Source organism: Dermochelys coriacea, chromosome 7 (assembly GCF_009764565.3).
Source record: "Dermochelys coriacea isolate rDerCor1 chromosome 7, rDerCor1.pri.v4, whole genome shotgun sequence".
NCBI lineage: Eukaryota > Metazoa > Chordata > Testudines > Dermochelyidae > Dermochelys > Dermochelys coriacea.
In genome coordinates this window covers 34,317,468-34,338,484 of record NC_050074.1, presented here as the reverse complement: position 1 = coordinate 34,338,484, position 21,017 = coordinate 34,317,468, and the positions used below count along the sequence as shown (strand labels likewise).

The window sequence follows — 21,017 nt, the reverse complement described above, 5'->3', positions numbered from 1 at the left end:
AGAACACTGGGTCCTATAGGAAGGGATCACACAGGGGGGAAGGGGAAAACAAAAACAAAAAACACCACACCACACCCCCCCCACACACAGTTCTTCCTTCTCAGTGAATCCCAGGCAATGAATCAGATGGCATAAACTCAGCTATTCATCTCCATTTGGCACTTTTTAATAACATCTCATTTCATACCGTAATAAAAACGGTGTGTTTGTGAGCTACACAGAAAAGCTATAGGAATATTAATGACCTCTCCCAGCTAGGCTGTAGAGGCCCAGGGGCTCCCCCTAGCTTGTTACAGAGAAGCCCTGCTTAGCTCAGTGGGGCCAGGAAAGTGTGCCTAAAGAGGCTAAAAGAAGAGGAGGACTTGTGGCACCTAGGAGACTAACAAATTTATTTGAGCATAAGCTTTCGTGAGCTACAGCTCACTTCATCGGATGCATTCAGTGGAAAATACAGTGGGGAGATTTATATACATAGCTTATGCTCAAATAAATGTGTTAGTCTAAGGTGCCACAAGTCCTCCTGTTCTTTCTTTTTGTGAATACAGAAACAGGGCTGCTACTCTGAAGCCTAAAGAGGCTAGTGAAGGACGAGAGAAGGTCATACTTCAGGGAACGTGCTGCAGTAGAAGCACAGGAGGAAGGACAACAAGGTCTGTCCTACTGTGGGGAAGCCCCATTTCTGGTGGTGAAGCCATTAGGGAGAGGGCCTATTAAAACTGTAAGAGAGTAAACATACCTAGCCAGGCTACTGTGAAGTGATTTGTTGCCACACTCACTGGAAAGCTGAGTCACCGCTGGAAGAGTGTGTCAGTGATATGACATACACTCATCCTTGGTGTGGAGGATGCTGGTTACTCCCACAGCTACTTGAGAAAATTGCAGTGCAGGGAATTGCTTATTCCTTGTGCTTGATGGAAGCAAAGAGAAAGAAGCAAGTGGTCAAAATCAGAAGTGAGGTATAGAATGTATAAGTTAGACCCCCTTTACTATTCAGTGAGACAGATTTATTTATACCTGCCACCCACGTGTAAGGGAATTAAAGCTTGTATACCTTACATGCAGAAAAGCCAGAAGGAAATAAAATACATATCATTTAGAACAGTGGTTCTGAACCAGAGGTACATGTATCCCTGAAGGTACACAGAAGTCTTCCAAGGGATACGTCAACTCACCTAGATATTTGCCTAGTTTTACAACAAGCTACATAAAAAGCACTAGCTAAGTCAGTACAAACTAAAATTTCATACAATTATGTGTTTATACTGCGCTAAACACTGAAACGTATGTACAATATTTATATTCCAATCGGTTTATTTTATGGTAAAAATGAGAAAGTAGCAATGTTTTAGTAATAGTGAGCTTGTTGGATCATATTAAAGAAGTTCTGTATTAAAATCACAAATTAGTTTGATGCCCTATAGTTTAAATTCCAGGGTATTACTAATTAAGAGGTCTCTTGGTTTTTGGTACTGTTTCTCTCCCTCTATGTGTGAAACTTGCAAGCTGCTAATTGTGTTAGTACATTCTAAGAGAGAGTCTGTTCTCAAAGCAATTCTTTGTAACAACAACTACTCACACAGAGAGAGACTCAAAGCAATACTCTGTAACAGAAACAGCACCCAGACTCCCTGCCCTTTTGTTGTATTCATCTCGCTTTGTTAACAATTGTGATTAAAATAGAGATAGAGGATGTACGTGGATGGACGCTTGGTGTGGATAATAACTGAATGATCAGGGAGGTGCCAGCCTAAGAATCCAGTGTCCATCGGCTGAAGAAGGTGTCAAGTGGAAATAACCAGAGGACCCCCAGAGGGCAGACTTGAATCCACCCAACAGCCTCAAGAATGGGAGAACCAAAGAACAAGATAATATCTGGCAGCACGGAGCAGTCAGAAATGTGCCATCTGCTGAATGATTCAGCAACAGCATGATGAAGCAATTCTCATACACTGGCATAGGAAGATATTCCTATAAAAATGGACTCTAGAAAGTGAGAATTTTGGGGTCTGATTCTGCAAACCAACTTCCAGGAGCATCAGATGAGCATCTGACAAGGCCCTGCTTCCTCCTCATGTCCAGGCCACCTGGCCAGTGGCTGGGCATGAGCAACTCTAAGGCTGGTAACTATGATAACAACCTTGCAGAACCTGTGTGTGTGTATGAATGAATGTGTGAATAAATATGAAATTGAATGGAATGTTATAGCTATAACTTCTTACTATGATTCTTTCTGTATTCACAATAAATGTGGCATTTTGCCTTTTCCCCTTTAATAAGATCCTGCTGGATTTTTATTTTATTGATATAACAAGCTGTGATACAAAAATCAAACATAAAAATACAAAAGCAAGCAGGTAGTTAAGTGAGGTGAAACTTGGGGTATGCAAGACAAATCAGACTCCTGCAAGGGGTACAGTAATCTGGAAAGGTTGAGAACCACTGATGTAGAAGTAGACCCCAGCCTCTCACAGCTCCTTGATGTGTGTTAGACCAGCTTCAATATCCTTACACCTGGGTAGAATGGGTGGCACAATAGCTAAGTATCGGGAGGACACAGTCCATCGTGTAGCTATTTTTCAAATCCAGCTTAGTCTACGAAGTGGTTATTTGTGACCCTGCTTCTGTGTAGACTTTTACTGCATGTACGGCATGGCGTTTGGCTGCCATGATTTACTGAGTCAGGATATTCAGTGCAGGTTAATTAAAATGTCTGTCTTAAGTTTTCTGCATTCCTGCACTATCCCTTTTCCATATACACATGTGCAGGAGGCAAAAGAATCTAACTTATTATAGCTTTGAGTGTAGGGAAGTAGTGACTTGGTGAACAATGGCACATACATAAGATGTTATGGTTTACAACAGAGGTTTGGAAGAGAGACATGGCAGGCAAACAATGCTTCACAAAACATTGTGCCATGTTCCAGCCTTGGGAGGAGGAGATAATGAGAATACAAGAGAATACAAGGTTTGTGGAGAAACAGGACTTCTTACTGTCCTGGTATCATAAGGTACATCTACACTGAACACTCCCGTTGGTAACAAGTAGCATACCTACACTGCATGCCCCCACAGCATGAATATGAATTGCAGTGAAGATGAGGAGGCACTGCTCAGATGAGTAAAGACACACCTGAACTCTGAGGGCATGTACCTGAGTATAGACTGGGGTGGGCAAACTTTTTGGCCTGTGGGCCACATCTGGGTATGGAAATTGTATGGTGGGCCAGGAATGCCCACAAAATTAGGGCTGGGGTGCAGGAGGGCGAGAGGGCTCTGGCTGGAGGTGCAGGCTCTGGGGATGAGAGGTTGGGGGTACAGGAGGGTGCTCTGGGCTGGGACCAAGGGCGTGAGGAGGATCAGGGCTGGGGTAGAGGTATGGGAGGGGACCAAGGGGGTAGACTCCAGGTAGAGCTTACCTCAAGCAGCTCCCAGAAACAGCGGCATGTCCCCGCTCCAGCTCCTATGCAGAGGTGCGGCCAGGTGGCTCTGCACACTGCCCTGTACACAGGCACTGCCCCTGCAACTGCCTTTGGCTGCAGTTCCCAGCCAATGGGAGCTGCGGGGGCAGTGCTTGGGGGGGCAGCGTGCAGAGCCCCCTGCCTGCCCCTACGCATAGGAGCCAGAGGAGGGACATGCCGCTGCTTCCAGGAACCATGCAGAGTGGGGCAAGACCTCGAACCCACTCCTTGGCTGGAGTGCTGGAGCAGGGCAAGCCCCAGACCCCGCTTCCCGGTGGTAGCCCAAGGGCCGGATTAAAATGTCTGGAGGGCCAGATGTGGCCCCCAGGCTGTAGTTTGCCCAGCCCCAGTATAGACCCTACACAACCCTCTACAGCTGAAGCTGTGCCTCTCCAATCTACACTGCCGTTTTCCCTGCCACAGTCACTGACTCCAGCAGCAGGGACAGGCTCCGGCTGGCTCCCCAGTAGCAAAGCCTTTCACTGACACATGTAACTCCACCCCACAGTATGGATGCAACCTGTTTTTACTGAGGCAGGTAGCTACACAGCCTACACGCTGCTGCAAGTGGTGTGCTGTCTAGATGTAGCCATAGAAGCAGAGGTGAAAGATCCTGGGTCTCTAGTTAGAACCTGGATAGAAGGAAAGCAACTGAATCTTTGGCTGCACAACAGCTGGAGACTGGAAGAGTTTGAGACACAGGGATAGTGGCCACTCTTTCCCCCTTCACCAATGACAGCACTAAAAAAAAAAAAAAAAAAAAAAAAAAAAAAAGCAACCCACTCCCAAGCACCCAAATGGTTACCTGCAGTGAATGATCACTCACGAGATTACTGCTACAAACTCATTTCTACATCATCTCAACCCAGGGGACAGTCAAAAGCTGTCTTCAGTGAATCAAGAAAAATCACCCACCATGTAATTTTAACTTGTCCCCTACTGAAGACACTTTTAAAGTGTCTTCAAAGAATTGCTCCAATTACTGACTCTCCCACAGAATATTTTTAGACTTAAAAGCGGAAGAGACCTGACAACAGTATTTAACTCTGGCAAGAAAACGTGGCTAGTCTGTAAAAGCAAGTGCCAAGTAACAAGCTTACTATCCAGTGAAGTTCTCTCTAGGTTTCCTGGATTTAAGCAGATTTTTAAAAGAATACTACCCTTAATGAATTTCTTTATGACTGGGAGAAAATTAAATGGAACTGGAACTTTGTCATTCTACTAAGATTGGAATATATAGCCCTAGTTTTGCTTTTTGTAAGCTACTTAAATTATGATTGTGTGAAAGAAGAACTTGAAGTTAGGTGTAGATACACCTGTGACAGGATGTACCAGGCATTTGCTGCCCCCTGCAGGAGGCACCACCACTTTGGTGCACCCCACCCAAAGGTGTTCTTTTGGGGAAAAAAAGAGCAGCAAGTTTAGACATTGAGGAGCTGCCTAGAGAGGCCACCCAGGATCAGCTGCAGGCAGAACAATGAGAATTATTCCTCCAGCAGCTAGCAGGGCTAGGAGCGAACAGAAGCTAAACAGAGACCAACAGACACAGTAAAAAAGGCTTGTTGTTCCTCCAACAGGGCAGTTCTGGGTGAAGCTGGGACAGGGAGGAAGGATGTCCCCATCTTAAAACCTAAAAGCCTGGCCTGGGTAGAGGCCTAATCTAGGCTGCACCTTTTTAATGGGTCAGCAAAAGGCTGTTTTTGTTTACAGCATGGAACCTAAAGCCTGGGTGGCCATTGAGCATCCATTTCACTGCTGTAAAATTACAAGGAGTTTGTTTGCAAAATACTCCACTGGTTAAGATAAACACAAGGCAGTCTCCCATCCCCTCTCCTCTGCAAGCTGCTCACAAGAGCTCAGCTCTTAAGTCCATAGCAGAAGGGAAGTTTTTTTTTTTTTTTATTAAATAAAATCTGCCCCCACCCCTCAAAAAATATTTTGCCTTTAATTTTGCATAACATTTTTGCTTTTCCATTTCCAGCTATAAATAAAAATGCTTAGAAAGAAATTACAAAATTGTGTAGAGTGGATCAGAATTTCTCACATAAGTTGTCATTTCACATCTTCCTCTTCCAATGAGTCAGCCACAAAAATCAAATATACAATCCAGGTTTCCAGATTCCTTTACTAACTAACTATTCCACATCCTCAAGAATACCTCTAACATTCTGAAGCCAGACAGAAATCTCTACAGTACGGAGACTGAGACCTCAGCATCTGACTATGTCCCTATTAACTGCATAAAGGAATACAGGAAAAATCATTAAACACAAAACCTTGTTCTCGGGGGGGGGGGGGGGGGCGGTGTCGGGGAGGAGGGGGAAAAAAAATCAAGAGAAACTGATTTTACTTCACACAATATCCAGTTGCCACCGACAGTCTGGATGAAAAAGAGTAAACAGTGAAAGGGGATAATAGACAGTTTCTTAAAGAAGCTGTCAGCCCTGCAAAATAAAAGAAATCCCAATAGCAAGCTAAATGATTTTTTATAACATATTTGTCCTGCTCAACATATATTGATCTTCACTAACATCTTAACTTCCTGTCTGGATACCCTATTGCAGAGTGGTCTTTTCCACATTTCCCATGTGTTTGGTTGGCAGGCAACCTGCATTATGCCAATATTCTGTTACAGCCCTTTTGAACTGCACTAAGGCCTGGTCTGCACTTAAAATTTTAGGTAGCTAGAGCTATGTCGCTTGGGGATGTGAAAATCCACACCCATCAGTGGCATAGCTATGCCGACCTAACCCCCAGTGTAGACATTAGTTGTTTGATGGAAGAATGCGTCAGTTGACCTAGTTACTGTTGCTCAGGGAGGTGGTGTTCCTACAGCAATGGAAAAACCCCTTCCATTGGTATAGGCTGTGTCTATGCTGCGGGGTTATGCTAACATAGCTATGGCACCATAGCTATGCTGGCATAGTCCCCGTAGTATAGACCTGGGGTTAGATTCATTGATGTGTTGCAGTTGGGTACAATATAAAACAGCCAATTTTCCACAGCATGTACAGTCAACATGTGAGCCAAACAGGCTTCCTGGGAATACATATAAGAAAAAGTAAACTGCAATACTTAAAGCTTACCAAAAACAACAAGGAGTCCAGTGGCACCTTAAAAGACTAACAGGTTTATTTAGGCATAAGCTTTCGTGGGTAAAAAATCCACTTCTTCAGATGTATGGAGTGAAAATTACAGATGCAGGCATAAATATACACTCACACACAACAGAACACCATAGGCCATCACGTACAGCCCCCAACTAAAACCTCTCCAGCACATCATCAACAATCTACAACCTATCCTGGAAAATGAACCCTCACTCTCACAGATCTTGGGAGGCAGGCCAGTCCTCGCTTACAGACAGCCCCCCAACCTGAAGCAAATACTTACAAGCAACTACACACCATATCACAGAAACACAACCCAGGAACCAATCCCTGTAACAAACCTCGTTGCCTACTCTGTCCCCATATCTACTCTATCATCATCATCATCATCAGGCCCAACCACATGAGCCACACCATCAAGGACTCATTCACCTGCACATCTACTAATGTGATATATGCCACCATGTGCCAGCAATGCCTCTCTGCCATGTACATTGGCCAAACCGGACAATCTCTACATAAAAGAATAAATGGACACAAACCAGACATCAGGAATGGTAAAATACAAAAGCCAGTAGGAGAACACTTCAATCTCCCTGGACATTCTATAACAGATTTAAAAGTAGCCATATTTGAACAAAAAAAAAAAAACCTTCAAAAACAGACTTCAAAGAGAAACAATTCATTTGCAAATTTAACACTATTAATTTGGGCTTAGAATCTTAGAATATCAGAGTTGGAAGGGACCTCAGGAGATCATCTAGTCCAAGCCCCTGCTCAAAGCAGGGCCAATCCCCAATTTTTGCCCCAGATCCCTAAATGGCCCCCTCAAGGATTGAACTCACAATCCTGGGATTAGCAGGCCAATGCTCAAACCACTGAGCTATCCCTTCCCACAACTGGGAAGCAATTTTCCCTCTCTTGATATTGACACCTCCTTATCAATTATTGGGAGTGGACCACATCCACCCTGATTGAATTGGCCCCATCAACACTGGTTCTCCACTTGCAGGGTAACTCCCTTATCTTCATGAGCCAGTATATTTATGCCTGTTTCTGTAATTTTCACTCCATGCAGCTGAAGTGGGTTTTTTACCCATGAAAGCTTATGCCCAAATAAATGTTAGTCTTTAAGGTGCCACCGGACTCCTTGTTTTTGTGGATACAAACTAACATGGCTACCCCTCTGATACCTGACACCATAAAGTTTATCAGACTCGTTTAGTTCTGTAGCAGAAAATACTATGCAAGTTACTCAAATACAGACTGTTTTACCATTGTTGTATTTGCAGGGAGGCTTACAAATCATTCTCTGGCAAAAAATGCCATTCAGCAGTTAAATTTGTTAAGCCATTAAGGTTCAAAAGTCGCCAAAAGCTGAGCCCAGCCTCAGTGCTCTGAGTAACAAAGACAGAACTACAAAGGCCCAGCACTGAGGCTCTAAAGGCACGATGCCTGTGTTGTAAGTTTCTTCATGTCTATCAACAACCCCAGTGGATGATGTGCAGTAGTCAAAAATCCTCAGTATGACCTTCCACTCATAGGCTGAAGGAGCTGTTTTGCTAACAGTCAATATTACAGGTCTGATCCTGGGGCTGGAAGACAGACCCTAATGCTGGAGAGCAGACCATGATGATTTGCTCTTCTCACAGGGTGAGAATCTACCCTGGAGATTAAATCCCATGAGATCACTCCAGCATATGGCCCTTTCTAATCTGCGACTTCACAAACATGCAGTAAAGCAATCAACAGGCAGTGTATCAGAATAAATGAATCCAAGTTCCCCTCACTTTCCAGGCATTGAAGTCACCAAGGAGGACTCTCAGAAATTCCATCGTTACAGCAGAGATTAACCAAATTCTTCTAGAAGCTTCCCTGGCATGCACAGTGTCTCCATATTCATCAAGAAAAACCTAAAACTTGCTGATGCTTTGCACGTAGAAGACCCAAACGCTTAAAACGCACAGGCCTCCAGACTCCTAGTCTGGAAATCATTCCAGGGGAAAAGTTCTACACTCAGCACTTGTTGTAGAAATGAATAGCCACTACACCTCTGTTACGTTACAGCTGGCACTCTGAAGAAAAACCAAGAGAGACCAGTTAATTCATAAAATGAAACCAAGTTATTATCCAGCCAGGTCTCTAATGTTGTACATGCCAGATCTGTTGGGGCTATCTAAGATTAAACCCTAGATTTATTTACCAAGAGCATGTGAAGCAGTTTTGGAGCACTCCAAATCCCTTCAAGCATCAAGTTCTTTGATTACAAGTAAATTCGTAAACCTTGACACCAACCTTTTCCAGTTAATCAGGGCTAGCACTTCTTTAACTTATTTGCAGTAAGACAAAGAACAAGATCTGGGTTTAGAACCTGATCTCCTTGAACAGAAGAGATTTTTATTAGTCTCTGCACATGAAGAGGGTGACACAAAGAAGTAAATCAAGAAGTAGGCCAGAGGTAACTGCTCATCTAGAAATCCCACCCCCCCAAATTATACAGCTGAGGTAATCAGGAGTCTAGGCTGGAAAGTCATTTTAGCTGCCTCAGATCCATTCAAGAGCAATGCTACAAGACCCAGAACTGCCAAGGACCTTATACCAGTGCTCAGACAAAGCCCAATCTGTACGCTGTTCCCTCCTGTGCAGAGAGACTGCCACCCACCCATCTCAATGGATGGGAAACTTTATTGTCCCAATCGCGGTTGGCCCTGCCACAGGTGAACTGGGTAGAACACACGCTGAGGGAAAGCAAAGGTGCCCCTCCCCTTCAAAGTTTCTAGCCACCTATTGGCTATCTTGGGGAGGAAGGGAGCTGACTGGTCCCTTACCCTCCTTTTTCATTAATTTAAACCATAGCCCAGGCCATGTGTAGCTTCTTTTTGCTCTGTACATTCCTGCAACCCCACCCTGTAGTGGTAGCCTGAGAGCTGTTCTTTGCAGTTGCTGGAGGTCTACCTGATTGCTTGTTTTGGGGTTGGAAAGGAATTTTTCTTCCCATTTCCAAATTGGTAGAGGCCTAGGGAGTTCTTCTCCTCCCTCAGAGCATCCTGGAGGCACAGTTAAGTTAAACAGAAATAGGCTTTAATAATGAGTGATAGCACTTTGTAAGAATGTTAATTCATTTGAACTCACAGACAGTTTCCAGTGCAGTTAAAAGGAACAGTTCCTGGGATTTTACTGATGGACCTTGTGCCCAAGGGACAGGGAATGACCTTGTAGCCTTTGCAGACCAACATCCCCACTTTTAGTATCCATTGCCCCCTCACTGGGTTAGGGTAGATAGTAGGACTCAGAAAAGAGAGCTGAGTCCTAGTGGTAGGCTAAGGAGAGGCTACCCCAAATTAAGGGTTATATGGTAGCAACCTTGTAACCCCTGCACTGGAGCCATTTACCTGATTGGTGAGAGTATGGGTGACAAGGTGTGCTGACCCCTCCCCTGTGTTAATTTTAATAAAGTTGTGGCGTGCCACTTAAACCTCATCCCTGTATTTGTCCTCATTCATCACTGTTTACAAGTCTATTACTACACAATCCATCTCCTGTCAGGGAACACACTGCTCCAGCACCTAGCATCATCTTCTACAAATATATCAATATGTCTAGGACTGAAGAGGGCGAAAAAACGAGTCAAACTGAGGATGCAAGAAACTTTACAAGTTATTATTTGGGACCCTGCATTGAACTATTTAATTTGTAACCCCTCCCTCAAAGCTAATCTGAACAAGTAGCACCTAACTGACCTCAGGTGGCAGTCAGCTGCCAGTGACCCTGGGACTGAGCAGATTTTTGCCATATTTCTTAGTGTACAAATGGCTTCTGAACCCTGCTGGACAAGATCTGAATCCCTGCTTATTTTGAAAAGAAAATGTCACACTGGACTCAAAAAGCTTCCAAGTGGAGACATCTGATTAAAAGATTTCCAGAGGCCACTTTCAAAGAATTTGGAAGGATGGTCGCTAACTGTATTAAAGCCATATTTGGGGGTTTCATTGTAAGTCCATGGGGCTTGTTTTGTAGGTTTAATACATATGATTGTTTTTCAAATTCAGAATACAAGAATACTGCACTGGAGAATCTTTAGCTTGATGAGTCCAGGACTTTAAACTCTCCAGTTTGAAAAGAATCAGTGACTATCTTTCCAAAAAAAATCTCAAAGTGGAACAGCCTACAGCTCAATTATTTCATGTATTATCCACATTCATTTACTTGAGTCAAATACTATTTGTAAATACAGTATTACTGACTCTTCTTGGATGCACAGTAGACAACAGTAATACAGCAACTGCTCATTCTTTTGCATGTGTGGTGGTTTCTGGAAACAAGACACTGGGGCTAGCTAGAGAATTTTGATTTGTATTTTAAAACTTTAAAAAGAATTGAATTCAGGAGTATGTAGGCCCTAAGGGCTCCATCCTTGGATACATAGGAAAGTTGAATAATTTAAATAAATGCACTTGTCAGCCCTACAGTTAGTTACTGTCATTCCATCTCTACAATACCATCTGTGAGAGTCAGAGAGTCTTCCAAGGGTGTCCATGGCGCACACAGTTACTATCCAAACATCAGAGCTGAGTTTCATCTGTATATTTGTCACATTTAAATAATTGCAGGGTTGAGTTACAATGGGAGCTTTGATACTTCATCACAGGAGAGTCACTCAGATGCAAGAGTCTTCCCACCACCTAACTAGCTTTGGTAGCTTATCAGTTCTCAGTAGTGTTGCCTGTGGTACAATTCACTTAAGACAACCAACTTGAAGTTCCAATGGAGTCTGTTTCACAGCCTATGGGTAATATAGCATGAGAAACACTGAGACAAGTATGACTGAAGAGGTGGGCACTGTGCAGACTCCTTGCACACAGTCTCTCTTCCACTGCTGCATACCCTGGGACAGTAGCAGTTAGAGAAAGTAGCTGAGAATTAGGGAAGGCAGCATCTGGTCCTTAAAAAGCAACAAAAGGAACAGAGGACTGGGAGGATGGAGGAGAGTTGTCTAGCGCAATTAGAGACCAACACATTTCAAAGAATCAGGAAAACACCAGGTTTTTCCACAATTTTCAGGCACATATTATTCCTTTTTAATACATACAGTCTCTGAGGGTTTAGTGCCACTGACTTTGTCAGCGCACCAGAGATGGTCTATACAACAGGCAATAGAGAAACTAAAATTCACTGATTCGTTTTTCTGTTTGTTTATGAAGCTTGCAGACATTAATCTTTAAAAAAAAAAAAAAAAGTACATGTTTCAGAACAGAAATCTCTTTCTTCACTAAGTATTTTACTATTCACTAAGTATTCACTAAGTAAGCCCAGCCAAAAGACTCTGAATAATTGCAATAAAATTTAAGCCTAGCTGAATTGATGGAATATATTCAAAGGGATCAAACAAAATATTTTAGACAGTTATAATAGTGAAAATACAATAGAACTATACTCCAATTCACAGCTTGGCAGCACAAGACATCTCCACCCTTCGTTGCAGTAAAGAGATATTAAGTAATATGCTTTCAAGTTTGACCATGTATTGTTTTGTTACTTGTGCCATAGTGATTTGCCTTACTACTTTCTTTTTAAGTTAATCTTATCAGCAAGTCAGTTTGAGTAGTTAACTCAGTCTAAATGCACAAGGTGACAATGCAGAGCTACATATTGTAAAATGGACAAAAATCAGCTTTCAAAACATGATAAGAGGTGATCATGCTACTTACAGTGCAAATTTAGGAAAAAAAGCACAAACAAGATGTGGACAAATACTAAAACTGAATGACTCATTGGTCATATAAGAGCTTTACATTTAATTCCCTTGCAGTGTGAATTCCGTTAGCACTTCAGAGACAAGATACCAGTCTTAACCAATATTGCTACAGAACTGAAGGTAGAGTACATGCAGGTATTGTACTTACATAGTTCTTATAGAAACCCAGAGGAGGGTTCTCCTATAATCAAGATTTCAGTTGGATTTGTCACTTATGAAACATGCATTCATGTGTAATTTAACTGAATTACACAAGCTCACTAAAAGGAAAGAAAGTCTAATCAATCTGAACGTTCATTGTTCCTGTTTTTAAAATTATAACCATATAGATTTCATTATTTAGATCAGTGTCTCAAAACAAATCTCATCTTGCAAACTTTTAAAAAAGTCTTAAAAATTTAAGTACAACTAACCAACTAAAATAAAAGCATTTGCAGAAGAAAATGGAACAAAAACTACAGAGTGCTTCAATTGTAAGCCTTGGGTATTTTTCAAAATTAAAATTTAAACTCACAAGCAGGTTGAAAATAAAATACACCTATCAAAATATTTTTACATCCCTTTCCAGCTGGAATTGTAAAGCTTAAATTCAAGGCACTGTACTCCTGCCAGGGTTATTATGATTTTCTAGTCATCAGTTCAAGTACATTAACTTTAAAGACTGCAAGTGTAAAACAGAATGAAGTGTGATTAGCAATGAAATGTAAGCAAATATTTCCATAAACAAACTCTCTTTTGTGAAAATGTGTCCGTGATTGCTTGATGCAGTGTGTGGCTCTCTATGCTATTAGGCCTGAACTTGGTGCCAGCAATAGAACCATATCTCTTCAAACACATATGGCATCTATAGGGTCACACACACACAATTACAATCTATCTAAAGGCAACAAAGATGGTTATTCTTATGTTCAGGTCAGGTGGATTGGCAGCAGGTTGCCCTTGTGAAACTGGATTGCCAAGAGCTGGGAAGTATGCGTTGCTTTGACCCCCCACCGATCCCAGGTTGTGCCCACCCACTGTATTCCACAAAGTGGTGGAGGGGAAACTCCTCTGTATTGACCAAGAGGCATCACAAAAGGTGTTGCTATGCCAGAAAGAGCAGTACCTGACATGGATGGTGAAACTCCAGGAGTTAAATGCAGTGGACAAAGAACAAGACACTGGAACAATGTACTTTCCCAACTTCTGGTCTTAGTGAATTAATCTACAAAAAAGAGAAAAAAGCAATAGCTGTCAAACTTATGTTCTCTTAATTGAAGAATGAGGAATATTTATTTTGTTAAATTTTGAATGTATTGCAGAACTGGTCGTTTTCAACCCAACAGTGGCAAATGATTCAGCTCTTATGTTAGTCCCACTCCCTCCAGTGGCTAAGGCTTTGAATGACAGGGTGAACACCACCTCCTCCTTGCGCACTGATTAATCTAAACCCTTCTAGATGAGGCATAGATGGGAAATGAGTGTAAAGAATAAACTCCCACCAAAGTCCTTGGCCCCTCCATTATTAACAGCTAAAATTGGAATCTTCTGGTAGCCTTCAAACCATTTAAAATTACTCACTGGACATGCAAGAAGGGGGTACCTACTAATTCACCCTCAGACTTTATTTTCCCTAGGGACAGGATCAATTTGGGAAATTGAAAACCTTTTGAGATAGAAATGTGGATGCCTGTACACATAATAGATAGTTTTCTACCCACTGTAAAGGGCCAGGCAGTCCAGGATATGCCACTGAACAGATGAAAGAAATTAACACATTAATGCCACCAAAGCAGTTTCTAGTAAAAAGTGATCTGAAAGATCCCCTACTCCTGCTGGCACTTGTGCCTGACAAACAAACCAAACCTTATCCCAATCCCATTTTAAACTTTTCACCCCTTCAACAGAAGGTCTTTTTTTAAATTTCAGCACAACTGGAAAAAAAAAGAAGAGGGTTTGCACAAAGTAGCTCAACCAGGTTGCTCACTGAAGATATTTGGAGTTTGCACAGTGAGGTGAGGGAAAGGACTTTTTCTAAACACAAGACAGCTGGCTTTCTGAGAATTATGAGCTCAACAGTAGCGCAAATACCGCAGAACAAGTATAGTACAAGACACTGTCTAGTTTCCCTGTGGACTGGTATGACTTGGCCCATTCACCTCCTGGGAGTGCCTCCTGTCAGTTGGGTGTGAACCTCCACTTCCTCTGCTCATGTTGCCCCCTGTTGGTTGTTGCCCTCATCAGGCGTAGGGTTGCCAGGTGTCCAGTTTTTGACCAGAAAATCCAGTCAAAAAGGGGACCTGGCAGTCTCCTGTTAGATGTTCTGACCAGACATCAGAAGTCTGGTTATCTGGGTGGAGAAGAGGTGTTGGGTCATCAACCTGCATCAGCTCCTGCTCAGTTGGGGCCACCTGCTACCTGCACCTCGTGGACGGGCAGGCTTCGCGTCAAGCTGCAGCTCCTGTCCCAGCCCCAAAGCAGAGGGAATCCAGCTAGGAGATGGGAGAGAGAGGATAGAGCAACAAGGTAGGGGGAGAAGGGAGAGCAGTAAGTGATGGGGGGGCAGAGCCTCAAGGGAAGAGGCAGAGCAGGGTGGGGTCCGGTTTTAAGCAATTAAAATTGGCAGGTCTTCAGTGACTCAGCCATCCAACTATGTGTCAGTCAAATGCATGAATGAACAAACAGACCCTTTCTGGGCTAAAAAGGTCCAACAGGGTTTGTCCCTGGGCCCTCAGTATTGTCTTTAGCCTTGTCTCTGGGCTCAGCCCTCAGCCCCTTCTGGGCTAGCTTTAAGTCCATGTCTGCCCTGATATAGAGCAGTTAGGGTTGCCAATTTTAGTTGGATGTATTCCTGGAGGTTTCATCAAATGACAATCTTTAATTCCTGAAGACTCCAGGAGAATCCTGGAGGGACTCAATGCATCTGAAGAAGTGGGTTTTTTTACCCACGAAAGCTTCTGCCCAAATAAATCTGTTCATCTTTACAGTGCCACTGGATTCCTTGTTGTTTTCCTGGAGGGTTGGCAAACCCTAAGAGCAATGCTCCCAGGGCTTCCTCCCTGGGGACTAAATCTTGCCCTTTACTTGAGCCTCTAAACAAGCCTTATCCGCTTCTCTGGATTTACACCACCCTGCCAGTGACTGATGGGGGGACATGGGCCTGGCCACAGCTGCAGGTCCCAACCCAGGGCTCCTATAAATAGTGGTCACATGCTGCTTCCTACAATAGCTGCTGCTGCTGCTATTCTTCTCTGGGCCATTTCCCACCTAGCCCCTTCCTTTTCTTGGGATCTCTGTTTGAGCAGGGTGTCTTCAGGCCACCTTGCCTGGAAAGTTTCAGTCTTCCACTCTGTACTACCCTTCTGGTCCCAGACAGCAACTGTATTGCTCAGAGGCCCTGCAGCTCCTTTTAACTGAGCCTGCAGAAATCTGAACTGCTGCATCACTGCCATTTTTCTAGGCAGGCCTGGAGGATCCACCTTTACTGATCCTTTTCTAGGGCAGAGTAGGGAAGGGCCATGAGGCCTCCAGCAGGGGACCTCAAAGAGCCTGATACATCCAGCACTCCTGGGTTAGCAGGATTTTTATTCCCCCCACCTCCGCCCCCCGCACCACACACACACAATTTACAACTTCCTGCTGCGATTTCACCAAGTCAGCACCTATTCCTGAAAGGCAGATATGGATGTGTTTTAGTTTGGAAGTCTCAGTCTACATAGACTAGGTCAATCTAAAAAGGTTGGTTCAAGTGGGGAACTAAGGGCAAAAAGTGTGAATGTGTGTATTGGAGATCTGGGTCTGGCGGGGGATCTGGGTTCAGCTCTTTTTTATTTAAAGAAAATCAGGGACGTTGTAAGGTCTGAGGCCTTTTTTTTGCAGCCATAGGAGGAGAGCAGCAGCCATGAGCCAAGAAGCAGAAAGTCACGTCCCATCGAAATTATATCAAAACAATGTCACATGGGGCTGTTAAGGTTTCCCTCCCAATAGTATGCACCATCACTAGATAATCAAGGAATCTCTTAAGATGTTTAAAGAAAACTTTGTTTGATGGCATTCTGCCTGGCAAGGAATCACTTAACAGTTGTGGGTGTGAAATCTATTTTATTGTTTTACCTTTATGGTCCCTAACTTCTCTATTGTTCATCTGTATGGTTCCTTTCTGGTTCTTTGATTAATTATGCAACAGATAGAAACAGTTTTACAAGATTTAAATCAATTAAGGTGGGGATATGATTAAAGAATTGTTTCATAATGGGCTAAGTTTGATGAAAATTACAGTTTCGTAGTATTTTAGTTTAAAATGATTGGTTAAGGTACAGCTAAGCAGGACTCAAGTTTTATCATATAAATAAACTGGGATCCAAAAGGAAGGTCTTTGGAACCAAATCCAGGACACAGCCCCAAGATCAAAACTGCCAGACCTCAACACCCTGCCAATCACACCATGCAGAAGCTGAAGTCCCCAGATGACCAGATCCTGACTGACCATCATGAAAAGTTTATCTGTCTTTTTGGGAGTTGTGAGCATTGCATGCTTAGTGTGTGCATTCTGTTTTGGTAACTATTAATAACTAGAGGTTAAGGATATTACTATGCAAGGCTCTTTCACTGGTAAGAGATCCTGCAAACCGCAGAAGAGTACGCCCTGAGCCCAGGATGGATAAGGATGAATACTTAAATTGACCAGATTTTGCCCTGAGCCCAAGATGGGTAAAGGTGGGTGCCTTTCCAGCTTGAAAGAGAGGAGACTAAGAGGGGATATGATAGAGGTATATAAAATCATGAGTGGTGTGGAGAAAATGAATAAGGAAAAGTTATTTACTTGTTCCCACAACATAAGAACTAGGGGCCACCAAATGAAATTAATGGATAGCAGGTTTAAAACAAATAAAAGGAAGTTCTTCACTCAGCACACAGTCAACCTGTGGAACTCCTTGCCTGAGGAGGTTGTGAAGGCTAGAACTATAACAGAGTTTAAAAGAGAACTGGATAAATTCATGGAGGTTAAGTCCATTAATGGCTATTAGCCAGGATGGGTAAGGAATGGTGTCCCTAGCCTCTGTTTGTCAGAGGGTGGAGATGGATGGCAGGAGAGAAATCCCATGGTAGGGAAAGGCTGAAGGAGCCTAAATCAATCAGGTTACTCCTTGAGCCCACAAAAAAGGGTAAAGGTGGGGTGTCCTACAGTGTGCAGATAACAAAGTCACAGGGACTCTCTGCTTTTGGGAATAGATCCTTTGACTCTCAAAAACAAAAAACATTACTTTTTAAACAGTATATTAATATATAGGATCTCAGTATGGTGGGTTTTAAGAGCAGCGATTCAGAAAAAGAGCCAGAAAAAAAATAAAAGCCATGAACCAGGTGTGATGGGTTCAGTCACAGAGACCCCCTTGGGACTGTTACCTGATGTGCTGAGATTACCTCTGAGCCCATTTTCCTTCCCACCTTGGGCCTCCAGAACCCTGCCTTGTTGAGCCAGACATGCTAGCCTGCTGCAACACAGACCCAGGTCTGGTCCATGCCCCCAAAGCTGCAGACTTTAACTAAAAACTGCTCAGCAAGTTTCTTATCTCCAGCACCCAGATGCCCAGTTCCCAATGGGATCCAAACCCCAAATAAATCCGTTTTACTCTGAATAAAGTTTATACAGGGTAAACTCAAATTATCTGCCCTCTATAACACTGATAGAAAGATATGCACAGCTGTTTGCTCCCTCAGGTTCATTAATAAACTTACTCTGGGTTCATTAATAAACAAAAGTGATTTTATTAAGTATAAAAAGTAGGATTTAAGTGTTTTCAAGTAATAACAGACAGAACAAAGTAAGTCATCAAGCAAAATAAAGCAAAACACGTAAGTCTAAGCTTAATACATTAAGAAACTGTTTACAGGTAAAATCTCACCTCAGAGATGTTCCAATAAGCTTCTTTCACAGACTAGACTCCTTCCTAGTCTGGGCCCAATCCTTTCCCCGGTACAATCCTTGTTAGCAGACATCTTAGGTAGAAACTAGGGGTTCTCTCATGATTTGCAGCCCCCTCTCTCCTGCTCTACCCCTTTTTATAGCTTTGGCACAAGACAGGAATCTTGTGTCTCCCTCGGTCCCCACCTCTCCTTCTAAAAATGGAAGAGTGCCAGATTTAAGATAGACTTCAGTATCAGATGACATGATCACATGTCCTGTGAGACCCCAGCCTCCATTCTTCCTGGGCTGGCCCACGCATACACAGGAAGGTTTGCAAGTAATCAGAGCCATCTACAACTAATTGTCCTAGTCAATGTGAACCATCAATATTCTCAACCACCATTAATGGCCTGCACTTTGCAGAATTACAAGAGAACCTCAGAGTTATACTTCATATTTCTAGCTTGAGATACAAGAATGACACATGCATACAAATAGGATGAACACTCAGTAGATTATAAGCTTTGTAATGATACCTTACAAGAGACCTTTTGCATAAAGCATATTCCAGTTACATCATATAAGCATATTTCCATAAAGCATATGGAGTGCAACATCATACCAGGATTCTTTCAACTTTTTTACACTGATATTTTTGCCCAAATGATTAATGTTTTATAGCAAAGAGACTAAAGTAAACTGAAAAGCAAAAACAAAAAATAATCACCACATGAACAGAGGACGTGTGTCTAAAACAGGATACATTTTCAAAATTGTTATTTAAGCTCATATTTTAAGATTCTAAAAGAGGTGCTTTCAAGCAAATTACACTCTTCTACGTAATTGACAACTGATTTACTGTTTACATACTTCACTCCAATCTACAGTTTATTGTACTGCCACAACAAGCAATAGACTACATAACACTACTGGAAGTCACTAGATGACACTATTGCAAAGTCTTGCTAGCTCTTTATCTTAACATAATAAGCATTTCTCCACATTCTAATTCTTCTGTCAGCTGTGATCCAGCTTTTTTAGATGCTGAGAAAAATCACTGGTAAAGTCTGGTTCTACCTTGGTGTGTCTCTCTACTAAATCATTCTTAGTCATAGAGGTTTCTTACCAGTTATATCCATGCAGCTGGACATATTGTCTGGTACCCAAAAAATACACACATACAGCCTCTATCTTATAAGTCACAACAGATACATGTTAGCATTTTGGGATTTCTCTGCTGCCTTCATTGTGTAACCTAAAACAAAATGACCAAATTAACATACTGTGAAGTATGGCTGCCTTCCAGCTACTGCATCTTTTTACTTGCGGAGAAGGTTAACTGTTAAACTACTTTTCAATTATGTTTGTGTGACTTTCCAACCATACTGAATGAAGATTGAACAACATAATTTTAGTAAATATCTTTAAAGACAATCTCAGAGGTTTTCAACAGATTATTAGCACTCCTGCCTCAGCATCTGAGTGTTGTATCATAGCCTAGACCTTCAAAACAGTACAAGTGACACTGGATTTACTAATTTCAGTAAAACTGAATTTTAAGTCTCTCTACCCACTTATTTCATAAAGTTCAAGGCAGAACATAGCCAGATCTGAAATTCTTGTCCAAACAAAGATCAGTTTGAATAGCTATATCAGGATCAAAGTTAGGGCTGTAATCAAGATCAGCTGGGTATTTCATTCAGCCTGAGGATCCGATGGGTATTTCTGATATTCAGGTAGGTATTTCAATTGAAGCACACTTGAAGAATTTTGCCAGACTCAAGACATAGCAACGCACTACTGGAATTTTATCAGATAAGCTCTGCCCTTCTTCCCTCCTTCTCCCCCCGTAAACTAAAAATACACTAAATAGTTCCACATAAGAGTTGAAGGATCCTGTAATTTACCATCCAGGTGTTGATTTCAGGAATAAATTCACAGCTGAGGCTGAATTATGTCACTATTTCACTTTCACCTCAATTCCCTGCTGACAGAAGGAGTTGTTGTTGATCATTAGACACTTGCTAGACCAGATGTCCTAGTCTGTTAGCTAACTTCTTGTCACCTTTGCTGACAGCCATGTCCATTAGGGAAAATTCTTCATTTGGAATGAAGTTCTAGCACAGGCTCACTTTACCATATCCCAATAACTTCTGGATACAGAGCACTCACCAGTTATGAGTGTGATGCACAGTACCTTTTGTTTTAGCAATAATAGGGAGTCTGTTTCAACTGCAATAGCTTTTCCTGACATCAGAATATGCAACACAAACCTTTAAAGTATTCTCCATATACATGTCAAGGGTGGCCCTGACATCCACTCCCACCAGCTGGGGAACTGGAAAGACCCACAAAATCCCTGGGACTCATTGTTCAGGTGAGGTGCCCCCCCCAGCACTTACACAGGCATCCAGGCAGCCCCCCGAAACACACAAACACATGCACACACCCCTCCGTAGGCATCCAGCTCTACTGGAGGAATCGGAGGCTGGAGTACTGCTGGTCTTGAAGGCCAAATGGTACAACACCAGAACCTTGAGTCTACTATCTGTTAATGTTTGGGTGTAGAAACCACAACAGTTTTATTGAACAATGTGGAGAAATGTCTTCCAGTCCCTTAATAATGCTTCTGAAAAAGCTACGTTCTCTGGGAGGATAAAGGAGGAAGCAGAACTGTCCTTATACACTGTAACAACGCTACAAGTGATGAGTGGTATTGAATCGCATGGCTTATCCAATTTTGAATGATTTTACATCATTCAAAGTGTTTGCCTATTAGCTTCCTTTTATGTTTCTGCTATTTGTTA

The 21,017-nt window shown here is 42.5% G+C and overlaps 1 long non-coding RNA gene across 2 annotated transcripts in view; it reads right to left on the bottom strand.

Annotated features, from left to right (window-relative positions):
* LOC119858927 overlaps positions 1 to 21,017 on the bottom strand; it is an 89,176-nt gene that overhangs the window by 47,784 nt on the left and 20,375 nt on the right. For both annotated transcript variants that reach the window (XR_006282943.1, XR_006282944.1), the window contains exon 2: positions 13,429 to 13,527. This is a non-coding gene — a long non-coding RNA (uncharacterized LOC119858927). The remainder of the gene's footprint in view (positions 1 to 13,428; positions 13,528 to 21,017) is intronic.